Source organism: Macaca mulatta, chromosome 6 (genome assembly GCF_049350105.2).
Source record: "Macaca mulatta isolate MMU2019108-1 chromosome 6, T2T-MMU8v2.0, whole genome shotgun sequence".
Lineage (NCBI taxonomy): Eukaryota > Metazoa > Chordata > Mammalia > Primates > Cercopithecidae > Macaca > Macaca mulatta.
Window position 1 is genome coordinate 119801652 of NC_133411.1, and position 6394 is coordinate 119808045.

The window sequence follows — 6394 nt, forward strand, 5'->3', positions numbered from 1 at the left end:
CAACAGTTAGTTATTCTCTCATACTCACTTGAAATGTTAATGGAATGAACTCTTGAATCAAAAGACACAGAGTAACTGAATGGGTAGACAAAAAGATTCAACTGTATGCTGTGCTCAACTGATTCACTGGAGATTTTAGGAGACACATAGGCTAAAATTGAAAAGATAAAAATATGTGTGTGTCTGTGTGCACATGTATATATATGGACACATATATATACATACACATGTGTATATATATATACACACACACATATACATGCACATACACATCCTATGCAAATAATAACCAAAAGAAAGCATGGTGGCTATACTTATATCAAACAAAATAGACTTTAAGTCACAAACTGTCTCAAGATAGAGGAAAATATAAAATGATAAAAGGGTCAACTCACCAGGAAGATATCACAATTATGTGTGTGCGCATATATATATATGCATATACATATATGTGCATATATATGTATGCACTAAACATCAGAGTACCTAAATATATAAAGCAAACGTGGACATAAATAAAAGGGAAAATACAGAAATACAATAATAATAGGAGACTTCAGTACTCCACTTTCGATAATGGGTAGAAGAGTTAGACAATCAATAAGGATACAGGTGGACTTGAACAACATGTTAGACTAAATGGGCCTGATATACATATACAGAACATTCCACACAACAGCAATTGAATGCACATTCTTCCCAAGTACACATGCAATTTTCTCCAGGATAGATCATGTTAGGTAACAAAACCAATCTTAACAGATTTACGAAGAGTCAAATCATGCTGAGTTTCTTTACTGATCATGATAGAGTGAAACTAGAAATTAATAGCAGATGGGAAACTGAAAAATCTATGAATATGTGGAAATTTAAAACATACTCTTGAATAACCAGTGGTTCAAAGAATAAATCAAAAGTCAAAGTAAAAAATATATTGAGGCAAATGAAAACAAAAACATAACACACCAAAACTTACAGGATGCAGCAAAAGCAGTACTAACAGGACATTTATAGCAATAAACATCTATATTAAAAAGAAAAAAGATTTCAAATAAACTACTTAACTTTATACCTCAAAGAACTAGAAAAACAAACTAAGCCCAAAGGTAGGAGGAGAGAAATAATAAAGATTAAAGCAGAAATAAATAAAACAGAGAACAGTAAAATAATAGAAAATAGCAACAAAACAAGATTTGCCTTTCTTAAAAGATAAGCAAAATTGACAAATAATTAGCTAGATTAAGAAAGAGAGGGATTCCAACAAATAAAATCAGAAATGAAAGTAGAGATATTATAACAGATGTCTCAGAAATAAAAATGACCATAAGTGACTATTATGAACAATTATATGCCAACAAATTGGATAACCTAGAAGAAATGCATAAATTATGAGACACATATAACCTATCAAGACTGAATAATACATAAATAGAAAATCTGAACAGACCTATAAATTGAATTAGTAGCCAAAAACTTTCTAATAAAAACAAAACCCAGGACCAGATGACTTCAAGTGTTGAATTCTATCAAACATCTAAAACCTTAACATTAATCCTTCTCAATTCTCCCTAAAAATTAAAGAACATAGAACACTTTCAAACTTATTTTATGAGATCAACATTACCCTGATACTAAAACCAGGCAAAAAAAAAAAAAAAAAAAGATATTAAAAAAAGAAAACCACAGGTTAGTATGTCTGGTTAACAAAGATGAAAAAAAATCCTCCACAAAATACTGGCAAACCAAATTCAACCACATATTAAAGGCACACCCCACGGCCAAGTAAGATTTATTTCTTGGGGCCGGGCGCTGTGGCTCACGCCTGTAATCCCAGCACTTTGGGAGGCTGAGGCGAGCGGATCACGAGGTCAAGAGACTGAGAACATTCTGGCCAATGTGGTGAAATCCCGCCTCTACTAAAAAGTACAAAAATTAGCTGGGTGTGGTGGTGCCTGTAGTCCCAGCTACTCGGGAGGCTGAGACAGGAGAATTGCTTGAACCTGAGAGGCAGAGGTTGTAGTGAGCCAAGATCGCGCCACTGCACTCCAGCCTGGGTGATAGAGCGAGACTCCATCTCAAAAAAAAAAAAAAAGATTTATTTCTTGAATGCAACAATAGTTTTACCATATGCACATCAATAAATGTGATATGCCACATTACAAAATGAAGGGCAAAAACACGTGATCATTTCAACAAATGCAGAAAAAGCATTTGACAAATTTCTCTTTTTTTAATGGCCCAAGATATAATTCTGATTGTGGTCTGGATCATAAATTGGCATCACATTTTACATGTCTATTGTCTTACAGATAATAAGGTGTTTTATGGGGGAATGGGTGGGTGGAAAAACGGGAACAGGGCTTCTGAAGCTAATACCTGAAGAATATGGCAACATGAGAAAGCACTGACCCAGCTGCTTTGGTAAATGGAAGAAAGTCATCTCAGGGTTGCTAGGAACATAAGTAAGACCAGACTGTAGATTGTGCTGAAAGAGCTCTAAAAACAAAACAATTTGCTGTTCCTTTAACAATTACTAATATCAAGAACTTGGAATTGTGCCATGAAAGACAGAGCTTAAGATGGGATGGAGCCCTTACCTCCACTGCTCCCCTAGGCCTAAGGCCTGGCTTCCTTATGGGTATTGGGGCCACACAAACAAGTCTCTGTTTCCTACACAGTGCAAGTGGGGAGCAGGACATGTCCCAGATGATTTGGAACAAGGCCACAGTCCTATGACCTTGCTGGTGTGAAGGGTGAGGTCCATAAGAAAATGGGCAGAGGGTCAACTTGTCTCTTCTTTCATCAAAAAGACCGTGAGGTGTATAGCTTGTGGTCACCCTAGGGCTGCGCCATCTTTCATGCCCAGTGTCAAATCCTGCACTTCTGTAATGCATATTCCCTATCCTGCCAATATAACAGATACCTTGACGGGGTAGGGTAGGGGTTCAGAAGAATCCTTCATCAGCTATGAGGCAAGTACAGCTAGGTGGGATCCTGGAGGCTTGAGGGAACACAACTGTGATGGTTGGTCAGATGGTAGAGAGTTTGGTGAAGCAGGGCATGAGCCACAGGGAGGTTGTCAGGATCCACGCCCAGCTCCTGCAGCAGGCTGTGGTACTCGAGCCTGATCTCCAGTTGTTCAGAAGATTGGTAGACTCTATCCACTCCAACTGCACCTCCCAGTACACATAAATCTTCTGGTTGAAAGTGACATATATGAGACAGGAGCTGTTGCATCCCCCTGCAGGCATACAGGCCTGCACAGAAGGCACAGATATTTTCATTCACTTGGAAGCGGATGACAGTGCGGTTGTGATCAATAACATATGTCTGTCCATCCCAGGTACATGTGACTACCTCCTCATGCCCGTTGCCGGTGACATCCAATTTCTCCAGGGCGAAAAGCTGGTGATCCACCTGCACTGACCACAGCAGCCTGTCTGCTTCCTCCATGAGCTTCAGCATCCCATCCAGTGTGCTCACGGCAAAGACGCCAGAGCCACCACTCTCAGTGCCATGGCCTTGAGAGTTGTTGCCAATTACGTGAGTGGAGACATTCTTGTTGTGGATACAGCCAGATGTCTGGTGCAGCACCACATCTCAGGCAGCTGGGGCCTCCCTACTGCCATCCATGATCCCTTCAGAGGCAGGAGAGGACCCTGTGTCCTTTTTCCACGTACACAGTAGAATTGCATAAGCACAGCCTGGCTAAGATACCATCAGTTCAGGAACACCCAGCGGCCCCAGAGTCACTGACAGGCTGTCCACCTGACCCTCCAGCATCCATTTCTTGAGGGACGCCAGCTGCCCGGTCAGATGTTCAGGACCCTCACCTAGCTCCTCCCAGCAGAAAACTCGCACCACACAGTCTGTGTAGCCCACCACCACTCACAACATCCATCTCCGTCTGTGGGCATGAAAGACACAAATTTCAACACTTTTTCATAATAAAAACTCTCAACAAAACAGAAGAAAATAACCTCAACATGATACAGGTCACATACGAAAAAAAACACAGTTAATATTTTTCACAATGGTGAAAAGTTGAAAGCTTTCCCTCTAGGATCAGGAATAAGACCAGGATGCCTACTCTTGCAACACAGTACTGAAAGTCCTAGCCAGAGCAATCAGGGATGACAAAGAAACAAAAAAATCTAGAAATCAGAAAGGAAGCAATAAAATTAACTCTGTTTGCATATGGCATGATCTTATCTGTATAAAACCCTAAAGATTTCACATACACACTCAAAATATAAAAAGCATAAAATTAGAAACCAAAGTAAAAAATGTTGGATCATACAAAATCAACATATAAAAATCAGGCAATTAAGAAAACAAGCCCATTTACAATGATATAAAAATAAAATACTAAGAAATAAACTTAACTAAGGAGCTGAAATACATTAAAGATAATTAAATATGGATAAAATTAAAATACATACAAATAAACAAAAATATGTCCTGTGTTTATTGACTGCAAAATTCAACATTGTTAAAATATCCATATTACCCAACATGATTTACAGATTCAGTGCAATCCTTATCGAAATCCCAATGGCAGTTTTTTCAGAAACAGAAAAAGCAATTCAAAAATTAATATGAAACCACAAAAGACCCGAATTGCCAAAATGGTCTTGAGAAAAGAAGAAAGCTAGAGGCATAACATTTTCTGATTTCAAAACGTATTATAAAACTAAAGTAAATAAAACAGTATGATACTGGTATAAGACAAATATATAGACTGATGGAACAGAATAGAGAGCTGAGAAGCAAATCTGAGCATACACCACATATATCCACATACAAACAGTCAACTGATCTTTGACAAGGGTGCCAAGAATATATAATATGGAAATGATAATCTCTTTAATCAGCAGAATTTGGAAAAAGAATAAAATTGGACTCTTACTTTTATATCATACACAAAAATCAAGTCAAAATGGGTTCAATGTAAGACCTGAAACTACAAAATTCCTAGGAGAAAACAGCGGGAAACCCTCATGACATTGATCTTAGTGATGATTTCTTGGCTATGTCACAAAAACCACAGCCAAAAAAAAAAAAAAAAAACAAAGAAAGCAAAAATACACAAGTGGGACTACACCAAACTAAAAGTTTTTAATCAGAGTAAAAGGCAAGCTATGGAATGGAAGAAAATACTTGTGAACCATACATCTGATAAGGAGTTAATATCCCAAATATGTAAGGAACTCCTTCAACTCAAATAGCAAAAAGGAAAAATAATGCGATACAACAGCAGAAACCCTGAGTACAAAATAACAAAATACTTGAACAAACATTTCCCTAAAGAAGACATACGAATGGCCCACAGGTATATGATGAGATGCTCAGCATCAATAATCATAAGGGAAATGCAAATCAAAACCATAATGAGGCATTATCTGACACCTCTTCAGACAGCTACTATAAAACATAAAAAAAGAAGCAGAGAACAACTGTTAGTGAGGGTCCAGGTTCCCCTTGCATGTTTTACAGGGAAATGTGTGGGCTACAAGTGTATACTTCCTGTTGGACCCATAGACCTCCACCCCTGTTGGTTTGGATATGGTTGGAAATGAGCTACAGCTGGGCTCTCTGAAGAAGGCAGGTCTAGAGGATTGTGTCACCTGGAAGACACTCCAAATTTCAGACAATGCTTAAGTAGAAGATAAGGGGAAACTAGCAGTGAAGCAATAAAATTCTAAGGATTGCAGTGCCTACAATTTAAGCACTATAAAGGGAAGCAGAAAAGAGGAGCACTTGTCATGGCATATTCTGGAATTAAGTAATATATAGACATCAGTTTAAAGTACCATAAAGAAGAAGTAGAAAGAAGATTCAATAAACAATGGAAAAGAGATTAAATTCTTGTAATAACTAGAAATATAATGGAATCTGTGCCCATTAATACAACCTCCACTTGCAGATTTAAGCAAAGAATCACAACTCTCATTAAAATGAAAAAGTCTGGGTCTATTTTATCTATTCAAAACTGCAAAAAGGTAAACAAAAACTGAAAATGAGATATGGGGAAAAATTAATGTAAAGCAAAATAAACTGCCTTCTGTAGGATCAAAGAAGGGTTTTAGAAAACATATTACAGAAGTATCTAAAAGAAAATTTTTGGAACTTATTGACATTCTAGAAAGAGTAAAAGAAAACTTGGCCTTTATAAAATTGGAAAAAGAATATATAAAGAGAAAATATTGAAATGAAAAGTAACAAAATAAGATGAAGAGGAAGATGGGTGTGTTAAAGAAGATTTTCAGGAATTCTAAAGCTACAGCGTAATAAGAAATCTACATTGGAGGCAGCTGCAAAATTAAAACTTAGGACATAATGGTATTGCCTAGGTTGTCTTTTGGAGTTTTTATAGTTTTGGGGAGTTTACATT

General features: G+C 37.3%; 1 pseudogene; it reads right to left on the bottom strand.

Annotated features, from left to right (window-relative positions):
* Nucleotides 1–2288: 2288 nt before the first annotated feature.
* On the bottom strand, nt 2289–3902 carry LOC712247 (KICSTOR complex protein ITFG2 pseudogene; annotated as a pseudogene).
* Nucleotides 3903–6394: the final 2492 nt, after the last annotated feature.